This window comes from Nylanderia fulva, unplaced genomic scaffold (genome assembly GCF_048542155.1).
Source record: "Nylanderia fulva isolate GAGA-0341 unplaced genomic scaffold, ASM4854215v1 Scaffold98, whole genome shotgun sequence".
NCBI lineage: Eukaryota > Metazoa > Arthropoda > Insecta > Hymenoptera > Formicidae > Nylanderia > Nylanderia fulva.
The window spans coordinates 266,017-284,235 of record NW_028191112.1 but is presented as its reverse complement, the minus strand read 5'-3'; the positions used below and the strand labels follow the sequence as shown (position 1 = coordinate 284,235).

At 43.7% G+C, this 18,219-nt stretch overlaps 1 pseudogene; it reads right to left on the bottom strand.

The window, feature by feature from the left end:
- Positions 1–14,560: 14,560 nt before the first annotated feature.
- Positions 14,561–17,892, bottom strand: LOC146719448 (putative G protein-coupled receptor Mth-like 10; annotated as a pseudogene).
- Between the last annotated feature and the right edge of the window lie 327 nt (positions 17,893–18,219).

Genomic DNA, 18,219 nt, shown 5'->3' with positions numbered 1-18,219 from the left:
AAATCTTCGACGGGGAGCAGTTCCTGTCGGATAACTGCCGGGCTTACGCAAAAGAAATCCGAAAACTCGAGGGGCGCATTGGTGAATTGGAGGCGAGCAACCAGGAACTCCGTGAGGAATTGAAGGCTGTGCGTGGTGCGACGGCTCCCCCTCCTCCCTCTTCCGGGGAGAAGGGGGCGCTCTCTGCAAAAATGAGGTCGCGACGGAGGCGAAATAGAGAGGCGGTCTCTGAGCCGGAATTTTCCGGCAAAGAGACCGCCTCTGAGGTGCGGAGGACTCTGTTTGAGTCCTCCTTTGAGGCGGCTTCGGAGGAGGATCCACACCTGCAGCTGTCAGCGCGGGTGGACCTCCTCATCAAGGAGCGTATCTCTGGGGTGCTTGAGGACCTGAGGAGGACTGTAGAGTCTCTCAGGTCCTCATTGGATACCTGGCGGAGTGGGGTAGGTTCGTCTGCCTCTGCTCCGTTGGTCAAGAGGGTCTCCCCTGTTCTCTCTGCGCGTACGCGGGGTGGGCGGGGTCGCGGGAGTAAAAAGGGGGTTTGTCCCTCTGGGGTGGGATTGCCCGCTCTGTCGGCGGCTACTGCTGCTGATGGGGATGCGGTGGTCTCGGGCCCTGGAGTGGCACTGGCTCCGAGTGAAACTGCGGTGGATCGCGTTAGGGTGACTGTTTGCCAGAGGCGCCCGCGGGCTGTGCGTCGACCGGATTCGGCGACGGTACGGTTACTGTCGACGGGGAGCAGGTCCTATGCGGAAGTCCTGTCTGAGGCGCGGATGTCCGTTGACCCTGCGAAATTTGGTATCGGCCCGATGTCGATGCGTTTCGGCGTCGCTGGGGGTTTACTTTTGCGGGTCCCTGGGAGGGGCGCTGAAAGTAGGGCAGGTCTCCTTGCGGATAGGCTGAAGGAGACTTTCGCAGGGAAGGATGTGGTGGTTTCTCTCCCCCGGAAAACCGTGGAGCTTAGGCTCCGCGGGACTATGGGGGAGGGAATCGCTACACGCGAAGAAATTCTGGGGGCACTTGTGTCTCTGGGGGGGTGCGATGCGGGGGCCATACGGCTTGGGGAGATCCGGTCTCTGCCGCGGTCCTCTTTGAGCACCTTGTGGGTGCGTTGCCCGGCATCCGTGGGCCGGGCGGCATTGTCGTCTGGGGGGCTGAGGGTGGGGTGGAACACTCTCGAAGTAGAGTTGCTTCCTACCCGCCCTCTGAGATGCTTTAGGTGCCTTGAGTTTGGCCATGCGCGGGCTAGGTGCACTTCTGAGGTTGACCGGTCGGGCCTCTGCTACCGGTGTGGTGTCGGGGGTCACCGAGCGGCGGGTTGCGTCGCCACTCCCCGCTGTCCGACTTGTGCGGACGGTGGGGGGTTGGCTGACCATGTCCTGGGTGGACGGGGGTGTGGTTTGCTCCCCCCTTCACCCGGGCAACGAAATACCGGGGTGCGCGATGGGCGCCAGGCTCCGGGTCGTCCTGATGGGGGACGGCCTATGGAGGTTGAGGCTGCCTCAGCAGTTGGTTAATGTCTTTTAGCGTTGTTGTCATCGTCTAATGTGGTTATGGGGGCCGCGGCCGGCAATTCGCCCTGTAATGGGGCGCGGCTGGTTCGGATGCGCCCTCTGTTATTAGTCTTTTATCCTAGTCCACTGTTGTTATGAGGGCTGCGGCCTGCATTTTGTCTCCTTTATTGGAGTCCGGCAGGTCCGGTTACGCCCTCTGTTAAATTGTCTTTGACGTGTCTGCGTCTCTTTGTCCGTGGTTTGCAGATGGAAGTGTACATCTTCCTTCCATCTTATATGTGGTTGGCCATTGGGCCTTCGATGTTGGCCCCTCGAGGGCTGGGTTGTGGCCCCTATCTTGTCTCATTGTGGATTGTGTACATGTTTTGTGCACATTGAGTTGGTGATGTCTGTGACGTCAATACATGTGGGGTTTGATGGCTGCGGTCATCTCGCCAACCAGGCTGGCAGGGAAAGGAGTGGGGGCTCCAATCCCATTGCACGTCGGCCTCGGGATGGCCGGGGGGTGAGCTGATAGCCCGGCTCCCCCCTATTTACCCTCTCGGGGTGAGGGTATTGGACGGGTCAACTCCTCAAGTTGCCCGGGAATGCGTCCTTAACAGGACCAGGTCATGGGTGTCCACCGTGAAGTAATGCGTTTGCGGTTCCGCGGTGGACAATACCCGTCAAAGACCAGGGGCTATAGTCAGGTTTTAGGCTGGTACCCCGTCCGCTAGTCCTTCGGGATACTACGGACGGGAATCCGCCACGAAGCCTCCTGGCTCTCCCTCAAGGGTCAGGACGCGAAGTTTGGTTGGCAAATTTCCTGACTTAAAAAAAAAAAAAAAAAAAGGTCTACGTACGAAATGATTGGACTGTCTGGCGGAACGTGGCAGAGTTCAGAAGTTTCCGATCCCGGATGCCAAAGCAGCGACGACTACGCAGATACCGGTGAGACGAACGGACCTAGAATTGTAAAGTCGCTAATTTTCGAGTAGATTGTTCGGGAGAGACGCGTGTCGCGTCCGCGGCCGGTTAACAATTATTTGCATTCGTCATTTCGAGAGGTTAAGATCGAATTTAGAGATTTATTACGCTTAGAATTTTGTCCCGGCGCCCGACCGACCGCGTGTTCTCTCCCACGCGCACATTAAGAGAGGCTCTCTCTCCCGCGGATACGCCGACAGTCGCCGCGATTTCTTTGTACCGGTATTTGGAATAAATTCTTGTACTCGTAGTTATTGTGCCGTCTCTCGTCTGTTAGAGCTATAAAGCGTAGTATGTAATTGTCTCTACCGTCGCATAGGAGATATATAGTGTATTCTTTCTCGCGCCTGCGATTATTTGGGTATATTAGCTATTTTTGTGTACTTGCGCGAAAGACGTCCCACGTAATAGATATCAGGAATAAATCGCGCCGAACATACTACAGTTTACGGGAGATTTCGTAGTGCCGCGGTTACTAGAATCAATTACTTCACACGGACCATATTAAGTCTCGTGCGTGAATCGTTATTCGCCACGTATACAGGCAAGTTTACTCCCGGGTTCCGCGTGTAACCGGATATCTCCGCGTCGGGTCGTCAAAAGGTCGCGGAATCATAACACCGCGCCGCGTGTCAGCCGTAGATTCGCCGTACATTATCTCTATGAATGTATCATCCGATTTCGATTTCTTTGTATGTCGGCGTCATAGAAAACTCTCCGCCCGTCACGAACGACAAGTGTGCGGATCTCCATTCGTAATTTATCTAAAGAATATTATTTTTTTGTATACTCTATTATTCTAACTTTTATATTTTAATTTTTTGTCATTCGTTCATCTCATTGTTAAAATATATTCAATGTATGTTATATTACATTTGAGTGATTCTAAATAGCCACTCTCGACCTCCGTTCTCTCTCCCGTCCGAACTCTCCCCTCTACCCTCTGACGCTCTGAGCGAGTCCGAGTATTGCCGTCGCGGACTTTCGGGATGTTTGTCCAGATTTCCAAAATATCGTTTTCTCGTTTTATTTTAGATAGACGTGACATGCTCGGGCCTGGCGCCCAGCATAACGAAAATATTATTGTGCCTTCGCGACTTTTCCGCTTTCCGCGCCGAAGTGAGCGTCTCCCATTACATCGAGGCCCTACTTTTCGGATAACTATTTGGTATCTGACCGATCCACACCTGCAGCTGTCAGCGCGGGTGGACCTCCTCATCAAGGAGCGTATCTCTGGGGTGCTTGAGGACCTGAGGAGGACTGTAGAGTCTCTCAGGTCCTCATTGGATACCTGGCGGAGTGGGTAGGTTCGTCTGCCTCTGCTCCGTTGGTCAAGAGGGTCTCCCTGTTCTCTCTGCGCGTACGCGGGGTGGGCGGGGTCGGGGAGTAAAAAGGGGTTGTCCCTCTGGGGTGGGATTGCCCGCTTCGGCGGCGTACTGCTGCTGATGGGATGCGGTGGTCTCGGGCCCTGGAGTGGCACTGGCTCCGAGTGAAACTGCGGTGGATCGCGTTAGGGTGACTGTTTGCCAGAGGCCCCGCGGGCTGTGCGTCGACCGGATTCGGCGACGGTACGGTTACTGTCGACGGGGAGCAGGTCCTAGCGGAAGTCCTGTCTGAGGCGCGGATGTCCGTTGACCCTGCGAAATTTGGTATCGGCCCGATGTCGATGCGTTTCGCGCGTCGCTGGGGGTTTACTTTTGCGGTCCCTGGGAGGGGCGCTGAAAGTAGGGGCAGGTCTCCTTGCGGAAGGCTGAAGGAGACTTCGCAGGGAAGGAGTGTGGTGTTTCTCTCCCCCGAAAAACCGTGGAGCTTAGGCTCCGCGGGACTATGGGGGAGGGAATCGCTACACGCGAAGAAATTCTGGGGGCACTTGTGTCTCTGGGGGGGTTGCGATGCGGGGGCCATACGGCTTGGGGAGATCCGGTCTCTGCCGCGGTCCTCTTTGAGCACCTTGTGGGTGCGTTGCCCGGCATCCGTGGGCCGGGCGGGCATTGTCGTCTGGGGGGCTGAGGGTGGGGTGGAACACTCTCGAAGTAGAGTTGCTTCTACCCGCCCTCTGAGATGCTTTAGGTGCCTTGAGTTTGGCCATGCGCGGGCTAGGTGCACTTCTGAGGTTGACCGGTCGGGCCTCTGCTACCGGTGTGGTGTCGGGGGTCACCGAGCGGCGGGTTGCGTCGCCACTACCCGCTGTCCGACTTGTGCGGACGGTGGGGGGTTGGCTGACCATGTCCTGGGTGGACGGGGGTGTGTTTGCTCCCCCTTCACCCGGGCAACGAAATACCGGGGTGCGCGATGGGCGCGCAGCTCCGGGTCGTCCTGATGGGGACGGCCTATGGAGGTTGAGGCTGCCTCAGCAGTTGGTTAATGTCTTTTAGCGTTGTTGTCATCGTCTAATGTGGTTATGGGGGCGCGGCCGGCAATTCGCCCTGTAATGGGGCGCGGCTGGTTCGGATGCGCGCCTCTGTATTAGTCTTTTATCCTAGTCCACTGTTGTTATTGAGGGCTGCGGCCTGCATTTTGTCTCCTTTATTGGAGTCCGGCAGGTCCGGTTACGCCCTCTGTTAAATTGTCTTTGACGTGTCTGCGTCTCTTTGCCGTGGTTTGCAGATGGAAGTGTACATCTTCCTTCCATCTTATATGTGGTTGGCCATTGGGCCTTCGATGTTGGCCCCTCGAGGGCTGGGTTTGTGGCCCCTATCTTGTCTCATTGTGGATTGTGTACATGTTTTGTGCACATTGTATGTGTGATGTCTGTGACGTCAATAACATGTGGGGGTTTGATGGCTGCGGTCATCTCGCCAACCAGGTGGCAGGGAAAGGAGTGGGGGGCTCCAATCCCATTGCACGTCGGCCTCGGGATGGCCGGGGGGTGAGCTGATAGCCCGGCTCCCCCCTATTTACCCTCTCGGGGTGAGGGTATTGGACGGGTCAACTCCTCAAGTTGCCCGGGAATGCGTCCTTAACAGGACCAGGTCATGGGTGTCCACCGTGAAGTAATGCGTTTGCGGTTCCGCGGTGGACAATACCCGTCAAAGACCAGGGGCTATAGTCAGGTTTTAGGCTGGTACCCGTCCGCAAGTCCCCTTTCTTGGGATACTACGGACGGGAATCCGCCACGAAGCCTCCTGGCTCTCCCTCAAGGGTCAGGACGCGAAGTTTGGTTGGCAAATTTCCTGACTTAAAAAAAAAAAAAAAAAAGGTCTACGTACGAAATGATTGGACTGTCTGGCGGAACGTGGCAGAGTTCAGAAGTTTCCGATCCCGGATGCCAAAGCAGCGACGACTACGCCGATACCGGTGAGACGAACGGACCTAGAATTGTAAAGTCGCTAATTTCGAGTAGATTGTTCGGGAGAGACGCGTGTCGCGTCCGCGGCCGGTTAACAATTATTTACATTCGTCATTTCGAGAGGTTAAGATCGAATTTAGAGATTTATTACGCTTAGAATTTTGTCCCGGCGCCCGACCGACCGCGTGTTCTCTCCCACGCGCACATTAAGAGAGGCTCTCTCTCCCGCGGATACGCCGACAGTCGCCGCGATTTCTTTGTACCGGTATTTGGAATAAATTCTTGTACTCGTAGTTATTGTGCCGTCTCTCGTCTGTTAGAGCTATAAAGCGTAGTATGTAATTGTCTCTACCGTCGCATAGGAGATATATAGTGTATTCTTTCTCGCGCCTGCGATTATTTGGGTATATTAGCTATTTTTTGTGTACTTGCGCGAAAGACGTCCCACGTAATAGATATCAGGAATAAATCGCGCCGAACATACTACAGTTTACGGGAGATTTCGTAGTGCCGCGGTTACTAGAATCAATTACTTCACACGGACCATATTAAGTCTCGTGCGTGAATCGTTATTCGCCACGTATACGGCAAGTTTTACTCCCGGGTTCCGCGTGTAACCGGATATCTCCGCGTCGGGTCGTCAAAAGGTCGCGGAATCATAACACCGCGCCGCGTGTCAGCCGTAGATTCGCCGTACATTATCTCTATGAATGTATCATCCGATTTCGATTTCTTTGTATGTCGGCGTCATAGAAAACTCTCCGCCCGTCACGAACGACAAGTGTGCGGATCTCCATTCGTAATTTATCTAAAGAATATTATTTTTTTGTTATACTCTATTATTCTAACTTTTATATTTTAATTTTTTGTCATTCGTTCATCTCATTGTTAAAATATATTCAATGTATGTTATATTACATTTGAGTGATTCTAAATAGCCACTCTCGACCTCCGTTCTCTCTCTTCCGTCCGAAACTTCTCCCCTCTACCCTCTGACGCTCTGAGCGAGTCCGAATATTGCCGTCGCGGAACTTTCGGGATGTTTTAAGATTTTTGAAAGGTCTTTACCTAATTGTGAATTTTTAGAGTAGCGCGAATCTCGCGCCTGGTGCCTAGGCAAACGAAAATTTATTGGGTCTTTGCGAATCTCCCGCTTTTCGCGCCGAAGGTGTGCCGTCGGCCAATTACATCGGCCCTACTTTTCGGATAACTATTTATCCGACCGAGTAAAATTATTCACGGTTACAACACATATATAGCCTTTACATATTATATACAAAGAAAAAAAAAAAATTATTGAAACTCTACTGACGATAACTCGAGCAGCGAAATAAAAAATACTTTTGACTGTTTTTTTTAGATATTTAATGCTTAAATGAAGAGTCTTCATATTTCCCAAGTATACCGGAAATTAGAAATGAATTAATGCGCAGCAAAAGTCAAGTAACATACATTGTTTATGTATTAATAATTTTTTAAAGAGTGATAGCAAAAAAGACCCGTTTTTTCTTTCCATTTATAGAAGCGAATTTTGGGGCCCTCCAAATTTCAAAACTTTTGTTATGTCAAAGAGTACTATATGATGAAGACATTAATTCTAGAGAAATTATTTTGAGATAGCATAGGCATGGTTCGAGAATATGAAGAAGTGAAAGTATAGTTTCTCATCCTCGACTAAAAAAAATCATCAATTTTACCCCTTTGTTCTTCGAAACCGGGCTATCTTGAAAATTTTACTGACGATTAACGTTGTATCTAATACTACTATTTGTAATGAAAAAATTTGAAATTTGGATTCCCCAAAAATGGGCGAAACGAAAATTTGCCATTACTTCTCTTATATTTAATTCTAATCCACACCTGCAGCTGTCAGCGCGGGTGGACCTCCTCATCAAGGAGCGTATCTCTGGGGTGCTTGAGGACCTGAGGAGGACTGTAGAGTCTCTCAGGTCCTCATTGGATACCTGGCGGAGTGGGGTAGGTTCGTCTGCCTCTGCTCCGTTGGTCAAGAGGGTCTCCCCTGTTCTCTCTGCGCGTACGCGGGGTGGGCGGGGTCGCGAGAGTAAAAAGGGGGTTTGTCCCTCTGGGGTGGGATTGCCCGCTCTGTCGGCGGCTACTGCTGCTGATGGGGATGCGATGGTCTCGGGCCCTGGAGTGGCACTGGCTCCGAGTGAAACTGCGGTGGATCGCGTTAGGGTGACTGTTCGCCAGAGGCGCCCGCGGGCTGTGCGTCGACCGGATTCGGCGACGGTACGGTTACTGTCGACGGGGAGCAGGTCCTATGCGGAAGTCCTGTCTGAGGCGCGGATGTCCGTTGACCCTGCGAAATTTGGTATCGGCCCGATGTCGATGCGTTTCGGCGTCGCTGGGGGTTTACTTTTGCGGGTCCCTGGGAGGGGCGCTGAAAGTAGGGCAGGTCTCCTTGCGGATAGGCTGAAGGAGACTTTCGCAGGGAAGGATGTGGTGGTTTCTCTCCCCCGGAAAACCGTGGAGCTTAGGCTCCGCGGGACTATGGGGGAGGGAATCGCCACACGCGAAGAAATTCTGGGGGCACTTGTGTCTCTGGGGGGGTGCGATGCGGGGGCCATACGGCTTGGGGAGATCCGGTCTCTGCCGCGGTCCTCTTTGAGCACCTTGTGGGTGCGTTGCCCGGCATCCGTGGGCCGGGCGGCATTGTCGTCTGGGGGGCTGAGGGTGGGGTGGAACACTCTCGAAGTAGAGTTGCTTCCTACCCGCCCTCTGAGATGCTTTAGGTGCCTTGAGTTTGGCCATGCGCGGGCTAGGTGCACTTCTGAGGTTGACCGGTCGGGCCTCTGCTACCGGTGTGGTGTCGGGGGTCACCGAGCGGCGGGTTGCGTCGCCACTCCCCGCTGTCCGACTTGTGCGGACGGTGGGGGGTTGGCTGACCATGTCCTGGGTGGACGGGGGTGTGGTTTGCTCCCCCCTTCACCCGGGCAACGAAATACCGGGGTGCGCGATGGGCGCCAGGCTCCGGGTCGTCCTGATGGGGGACGGCCTATGGAGGTTGAGGCTGCCTCAGCAGTTGATTAATGTCTTTTAGCGTTGTTGTCATCGTCTAATGTGGTTATGGGGGCCGCGGCCGGCAATTCGCCCTGTAATGGGGCGCGGCTGGTTCGGATGCGCCCTCTGTTATTAGTCTTTTATCCTAGTCCACTGTTGTTATGAGGGCTGCGGCCTGCATTTTGTCTCCTTTATTGGAGGCCGGCAGGTCCGGTTACGCCCTCTGTTAAATTGTCTTTGACGTGTCTGCGTCTCTTTGTCCGTGGTTTGCAGATGGAAGTGTACATCTTCCTTCCATCTTATATGTGGTTGGCCATTGGGCCTTCGATGTTGGCCCCTCGAGGGCTGGGCCTTGTGGCCCCTATCTTGTCTCATTGTGGATTGTGTACATGTTTTGTGCACATTGAGTTGGTGATGTCTGTGACGTCAATACATGTGGGGTTTGATGGCTGCGGTCATCTCGCCAACCAGGCTGGCAGGGAAAGGAGTGGGGGCTCCAATCCCATTGCACGTCGGTCTCGGGATGGCCGGGGGGTGAGCTGATAGCCCGGCTCCCCCCTATTTACCCTCTCGGGGTGAGGGTATTGAACGGGTCAACTCCTCAAGTTGCCCGGGGATGCGTCCTTAACAGGACCAGGTCATGGGTGTCCACCGTGAAGTAATGCGTTTGCGGTTCCGCGGTGGACAATACCCGTCAAAGACCAGGGGCTATAGTCAGGTTTTAGGCTGGTACCCCGTCCGCTAGTCCTTCGGGATACTACGGACGGGAATCCGCCACGAAGCCTCCTGGCTCTCCCTCAAGGGTCAGGACGCGAAGTTTGGTTGGCAAATTTCCTGACTTAAAAAAAAAAAAAAAAAAAAGGTCTACGTACGAAATGATTGGACTGTCTGGCGGAACGTGGCAGAGTTCAGAAGTTTCCGATCCCGGATGCCAAAGCAGCGACGACTACGCAGATACCGGTGAGACGAACGGACCTAGAATTGTAAAGTCGCTAATTTTCGAGTAGATTGTTCGGGAGAGACGCGTGTCGCGTCCGCGGCCGGTTAACAATTATTTACATTCGTCATTTCGAGAGGTTAAGATCGAATTTAGAGATTTATTACGCTTAGAATTTTGTCCCGGCGCCCGACCGACCGCGTGTTCTCTCCCACGCGCACATTAAGAGAGGCTCTCTCTCCCGCGGATACGCCGACAGTCGCCGCGATTTCTTTGTACCGATATTTGGAATAAATTCTTGTACTCGTAGTTATTGTGCCGTCTCTCGTCTGTTAGAGCTATAAAGCGTAGTATGTAATTGTCTCTACCGTCGCATAGGAGATATATAGTGTATTCTTTCTCGCGCCTGCGATTATTCGGGTATATTAGCTATTTTTGTGTACTTGCGCGAAAGGCGTCCCACGTAATAGATATCAGGAATAAATCGCGCCGAACATACTACAGTTTAAGGGAGATTTCGTAGTGCCGCGGTTACTAGAATCAATTACTTCGCACGGACCATATTAAGTCTCGTGCGTGAATCGTTATTCGCCACGTATACGGGCAAGTTTACTCCCGGGTTCCGCGTGTAACCGGATATCTCCGCGTCGGGTACGTCAAAAGGTCGCGGAATCATAACACCGCGCCGCGTGTCAGCCGTAGATTCGCCGTACATTATCTCTATGAATGTATCATCCGATTTCGATTTCTTTGTATGTCGGCGTCATAGAAAACTCTCCGCCCGTCACGAACGACAAGTGTGCGGATCTCCATTCGTAATTTATCTAAAGAATAATATTTTTTTGTATACTCTATTATTCTAACTTTTATATTTTAATTTTTTGTCATTCGTTCATCTCATTGTTAAAATATATTCAATGTATGTTATATTACATTTGAGTGATTCTAAATAGCCACTCTCGACCTCCGTTCTCTCTCCCGTCCGAACTCTCCCCTCTACCCTCTGACGCTCTGAGCGAGTCCGAGTATTGCCGTCGCGGAACTTTCGGGATGTTTTAAGATTTTTGAAAGGTCTTTACCTAATTGTGAATTTTTAGAGTGGCGCGAATCTCGCGCCTGGTGCCTAGGCAAACGAAAATTTATTGGGTCTTTGCGAATCTCCCGCTTTTCGCGCCGAAGGTGTGCCGTCGGCCAATTACATCGGCCCTACTTTTCGGATAACTATTTATCCGACCGAGTAAAATTATTCACGGTTACAACACATATATAGCCTTTACATATTATATACAAAGAAAATAAAAAAATTATTGAAACTTCTACTGACGATAACTCGAGCAGCGAAATAAAAAATACTTTTGACTGTTTTTTTAGATATTTAATGCTTAAATGAAGAGTCTTCATATTTCCAAGTATACCGGAAATTAGAAATGAATTAATGCGCAGCAAAAGTCAAGTAACATACATTGTTTATTTATTAATAATTTTTTAAAGAGTGATAGCAAAAGACCCGTTTTTTCTTCCATTTATAGAGTCGAATTTTGGGGCCTCAAATTTCAAACTTTTTGTTATGTCAAATAGTACTATATGATGAGACATTAATTCTAGAGAAATTTTGAGATAAGCATAGGCATGGTTCCGGAGATATGAAGAAGTGAAAGTGATAGTTTCTCATCCCCGACTAAAAATCATCACTTTTACCCCTTTGTATCTTCGAAACCGTGCTTATCTTGAAATTTTACTGACGATTAACGTTTTATCTAATACTACTATTTGTCATGAAAAAATTTGAAATTTGAGATCCCAAAATGGGCGAAATTTGCCATTACTCTTTATATTTAATTCTAAATATTTTATTTATTTAAATATTTGTATATAAAATTTTCTTTTAAATAATTAATCAATAACGCATTTGTATAAAAAATTTTATTTATTTCACAAATTTATTTATCCCACTTGTTATCTTTAAACTACAAAAAAATTAATAAAAGATAAAATTATACAGATTATATCAGTTTATCGTTATTCGCCAATTATAACTTTGATCCAACATTGTATAAAGTATATACAATGATACTAACGGAAAGGTTGAGGAAGGAGGTAGAAGAAAAAGGGATAGTGCCGGAAAATCAGATGGGATTTAGGAGAGAAATGGGTACGATGGACAACATCTATGTTATGAATTATCTGATTAATAGATAACTGGAAAAAAAAGGTGGAAGACTGACGGCAATGTTCGTAAACCTGAGGGCAGCGTTCGATTTAGTGGATAGGGAGAAATTAATGGAGGCAATGGAAGAGAGAGGAATAAGGAAGAAATTAAGAAAAAGGGTAGAGGAGGTGATGAGGGAGACAAGTTGTAGGATAAAGGTAGGGGAGGAAATAGGGGAGAAATTTTGGCTAGAAAAAGGGGTAAGGCAGGGATGCCCATTGAGCCTAATGCTATTTAACATCCTGATAGCGGACTTTGAGGAAAAAATGGAGAAGATGAAAAGAGGAATGAGGATAGGTGGGAAAAGGATATATACATTAGCGTACGCAGATGATATGGTGCTGTTGGTAGAGGAGGAAGAAGAATTGAGGAATATGATCAAAAGATTAAAAGAGTACTTAGATCATAAGAGGTTGAAATTGAACGCGAAGAAGACAAAGGTAATGAGGTTTAGGGAGGATGAGAAGGGGGGAAGGTGGAAGAAAAGGGAATGGAGATGGAAAGGAGAGAAAATGGAGGAAGTAAAGAAATTTACATATCTGGGATACAGGCTATAGAGGAATGGAGGACAAGAAGAGCAGGTGAAGGAAAGGATGAGGAGAGCAGCAGCTATTATGGGAAAAGTATGGGGAATAGGGAAAAGAAGGTTTGGAAAAGATTGGGGAAAAAGATTATGGTTGTTTAACAAATTGGTGTGGACAGTGATGAGCTACGGGGTGGAAATATGGGGGTGGAAGGAGAGAGAGGGAATGGAAAGGATGGAAGAAAGGTACTTGAGGTGGGCATTAAGGGTTGAAAGAAGGATACCAGGATATATGGTGAGAGAAGAACTAAGAAGAGAGAAATTGAGGATAAGAGCTGGGAAGAGAGTGTGGAATTTTGAGAAAAGGATGGAGGAAAGAAGAGGAAACGAATTAGCGAGGAAATGCTGGGAAGAAATGAGAGAAAGTGCAAAGAAAGGAAAGGTGGGATCAAAATGGGAAAGGGAAAGAGAAGAATACTTTAGAAAAAGAGGAAGGAGGATAGAGGAAGTAGAGAGGAGAGGAGAGGAAGAGGGATGGTTTGGGGAATTGTTAAGGAAGGATTGGAAGGAACAGAAAAAGAGGAAAAAATAGAAAGGTCAGAATATAATAGATGGTATAAGGAGGTTAGAGGGGAAGGAGTGCCAGAATATTTAAAAAAGGGTTGAGGGGAGAATAGATGGAGGAGAGTAGCGAGGTTCAAACTAGGAAACGAGATGTTAGGAAGTAGATATTGGGAGGAGAAAAAGAAGAGAAGATGCAAGATATGTGATGGAGAGGAAGAGTCGTGGGAACATATACGGGAAAGATGTAGAGTAGGTAGTGAAAGGGAGAGGAGTTGGCAGGAGGTAGTTAAGGAGATTTTAGGAAAAGGAGGAGAGGGTGGATGAGGAATGGTGGATAAAGGAGATAGAGGAAGAGAGGGAGAGAAGAAAGAGAAGAGAGGAAAAGGGAGAGGAGATAGAAGAGTGAAAAAGATTGGATGGAAGGATGAAAGTGACGAGGGAAGAAAAAGAAAATCAAAAAGATTTAAAAGGCAAGACGAAACGGAAGTCCCGAGCGTCGTAGGTGTGTGTATGTGTGTTAGGGGATTGAGCGGAAGCTAAGGGGAGAAGACCGTAAGGGCGACCCGGTGTGGAAACTCATCCTCCTAGAAATTATTTAGGTTAAGTTTAGGATAAGTTAGGCTAAGTTAGATTAACGAATAATGTGGCTACATCGCTCTCATTGTAAATAACGGGACTGATGCTATTTAATTTTTCATTCCCAACTTTTGACGAGAAAAGAAAATTTTTACAAAAATTTCATTGATTTCTTCAAAATCAATAATAAAACTAATTAATAATTAGTAAAATGTAAATTATATTAGAGAAAATGATAATCTAAACCAAATTATTGTGATCATAAAATATTTAAAAATTTCAATTATTTAAGTATTAATGTTATAATAATTTTATGATAAAATATTTAATTAATTTTTATTAGATTTCAATTTTTTTATTACAATTATAATACTAATAAATGAACATATTTTTATTTGATTGGCGTATAATAACAACTTATATTTATTTCATACAAATGTAGCAGTTTTCTAAAGTTCTACAAATACTGAAAATTGAAAATTATATCTACAATTAACTTCATTATAAATATTTATATCAAGGAATGTAATATATAATCTCATTTAAATTTGAAAAAGAAACGAGACAAAATAATATGCATTTGCTACAAAATCCGAAAATATATGTGAGATGTAATTATTAATCTTATAAACATAAAGATCAAAATAAAAAATATGGTTTCAATTTTCGAATAAAAATTAAAGTTCTTATCAGTGTGACTTCTTGCTCCTTCGGAAGAACGCATCTTCTCCTGCATGTCTACTTCTTTTGACGTGGTAATAATGCTCGACGATGTTGCATTCGATTCGGATCGAGTTTTCGCAACAAACTGCAACCAAATCGCTTGAATAACATGCGCTTGATCTTTTTTTCCACACAAATATGATAAAGATTCAAAGATTCTGCATAATGTGCAGCAAATTAATAGCATACGAGTTATAAATTGATACATTTCCAGATAATAATGACGCTGTCATCATGCCTATTACGCCCATTTTATGCCTATTACGATAAACAGCACAATAAATAGCTGCAGATATAGATTGAACCTGAAAACAAATATCTCATTTTCATAGTTCTTGTGAATATATGATGTATAAAATTTATTTGATGTAAATAACTTAAGAAATTTTTTAAAAAGTTTAAAATTTTTATTTTTGTGAAATACTGGTGCATTCATAATTTGATTTTCGTTATTAATTGTGATTTTCTTTAGAATTGCATAGGTTTTCGAAGAAACACGTAAAGTGATATATTCTTGAAAATATTACAAAATTTAAAAAAGTAAATCGGCGAATAAAAAAGATGACGTCTGCAAATGACAATCTATGGCTAGTATTCATAATCTGAATTTATATTTAATGTTGTTTTAAAATTGGTCTTGACTTAAAAGTTCATTTAACCAATCAAGCTCGGACTTCAAATTAACTATACAATCGGACTATTAATTATTAATTATTAATTATTAATGCCGGCCTATTCTCTTTTATAAAAAAATGCGAATCAATCAATTATGCAATGTTGTTTGCATAAATGTTAATAAAAGTAGCATAAATTAATAAAATAGATTATCATATCTCAATGCAACGATATCTGAATACATACCATTTTTTATTATTGTTATAGCACTTGCTTTCCGAATCTTTCAGACGATGACCCGTATCCTTTTTGTAACGTTCAATTTTTAATGCCGTAGAAATAGATAAACAAATGCTACTAATGATGCACATACTTTTGAGCACATAATAATACAACTTAAACGCAATTATGTTTCCCCTACAAGTTTCGATGTAAAAAAAATACATTTTTTGTACTTATTTAATTTTCTATATCTTGTAAATGTGTGAAACATAATTAAAGTTGTAAATATATATTTATATAATTTTTTATTGAAATATTCTAAAATTAATAAGAAGTGAACCGATTAAACAAGCAAGGAAATTTTAGATTAAATAATTTTTGATGTTTTTTAAATCGGCCAACAGAGCCAAAGCACGAAAAATTAATTATTCGGAACTGTATCTCTTGGTTTGAGATCACTAAGTTCTATATACGAGAATTAATCTCGAAACTTACATATGGAGAAATAAGCTTTGGCTCTGTTGGCCGATTTAAAAAATATCATATTTATATTCTTAATATTGAGAGTCGATAAAAATATTTCTTTCTAAATAATTTTTATTTTAATATATTTGTTAACCATTTAGTTGGTCCATTTCTTGTTAATGTTTGAATTTACACAAGCCTAATTATTAAAATTCTTCAAATATTTTAAAATTAATAGAGTTATATCTCTCAATGACATATATACTTACTACCGAATCAGCAACCGTCTGTGCGAAATTTTGGTTGAAAAATTTCTGGCACGCTTGGAATGAAATCTATAATACTACATACGATAGCCAGAATAAAGCAAATTCCCCACGCGTAGATTGCATAAAATAACAATTTTTTTGTCTGTTGCTGTTTCACATTTTTTTATAACGCACATAATGATCTGCGAAAAAAATTATGTTATATTTTGCCAAAAACAATAGAAAAAATTATAATGCAAATGCACATTAAAATAATTATTGTTTTCGATTGCGGTTCTTAAAACTTGTCCTATATATAAAAATAGACATTATTTATAGCACTATACGAACTCTACCATGCATTCATTATTGCTTTAATATGTATGCAGTTATAATATAACATACACATATTATACTATATGCTATACACATATTATTCTATATAAATAATTTCTTTTATAGTTAATTTCTATATAAATAATTTTGTTAATAGTTAAAGTATAAAAAATAGAATAAAGTATAAAAGAAAGTATAAAATATTCTAGAATGACTTACCTGAATGTCCACCACATATCGAAACTCATTATATTTAACCAGAAGAAGCTTGCGAAAAAACAAAAGTAGATTAAAAAGGCTGAAAAATGGAATAAATAATATTTTAATCATTTAGCATGTGTCTAAAATTCCATTCACTTATCATTATGTTTTACTTTTTCTGCACCAAAATTTTCGCAGCAATATTTTTAATAAATATTACTAAAATTAAATTAAATAATATTTCGATTTTAGACATACATTATTGAGGTAAATATAGATTGATTAAATGTCAAAATACAATATTCAAATTTAAATTTTACTCATTATTGCGTTTTTAAGATTTTAATAAATTATATATTCAAGAAATAGTAAGATAATAAATAATAAATTCGCGAAAATATAATTATATATTTATATATTAATACACATAATAATATATTAATATATTCATATATTAATATATTCATATATTAATATATAAAATAATATAATAATATAATAATATAATAATGTATTAATAACAAAGATATACATTGTGTCGATTGCATCTATAGTTATGTAATTTACATATATACTGTACCTATTGTAACACAGACGGAATCTTCCACAGCATCCGTTCTAATTATAATATTCACAATGTCAATTCTGTATGCAACAGACAAGGCATGACAAGGAATTACACCGATGTAATTCCGCAATATGAAACCGTGTACATTTTGGAGTTCTGGCAGTATGGAATATACGAGAAATATCGGCAGCAAACATAATAAAGACCTTATGTGGAAGCCCAAGTTTATGAAGTTTAATTTATTAATTTCCATTGAAACAGTACTTTAGGCGTTGTTACAGTAAAAATCTCGTCAGCAGTCTCCGAACAGATGGTTATTTCGAACGTGACGTCTTCGTCTATGACGGCGAAGCAATATGATGTCGATTTGGCAAATATTTTGTAAGAATATAAATAAATAGAACCATTGGCGAAAATCTTGAAGTCGTTGTTATTCTTGTGTAATAATAAACGTTGTCTCTGACACGGATCATAGACGGTCAAATTAAACAATTCATCCACTCTCTTATTTTCGTATCCGTACACATTCTCAGAGAAATATTTATTCCCTCCGGGAACGCATTTCTTGTCGATCAATCGATCTCCGAGAGGACAGCATAGTTAAATGCAAATAATCTTGCTGCAGTTATTTTTACTGCTGGAATTTTTAAGGAACTGATCGTTCTCCTCTTTGATCCTCGTCAAATTTTCTTCATCTTTGCATGTGGAGTTGATGCGACAATCATCGTATTGGATATTTTTGAAGGAATTTTTATACGAATTACGTCGCAGCTTTTCTGTTTGGCCGCTATAATTTGTTGTAAAATTTTCGTTCAATTCGTCATTTTCTTCATTCTTGAAATTTTGCTGAGATTTTGCAAACGAAATTACAAGAAGAAGCGCACAGCACCACGTTCCGAGATTTTTTCCGAGATACATTGTCAATTTTTTAATACGTCATGTAAACACTTATCATTTTTTAGTAATTATTGATATGCCGTGAAAGTAAACTTACACTAATAAAACGTTAAGCTATAATAATTTAGCGAGGCTGATATTTTTTCTCAGTAAAGAATTAAGAATCTGTTTTCATAGAATCTTTTCTCGTCAATTTATCAAGAAGAAATTAATGACAGAACGACACTTTAAATATTTTTATAATGGATTAAATTTTATTATTTTAAATTTAAGAATTATAAATGATTGAAAAAAATACTTAGCTGAATTGAAAGTGCAAATGTACAAATGTAATAAAATAAAATGATT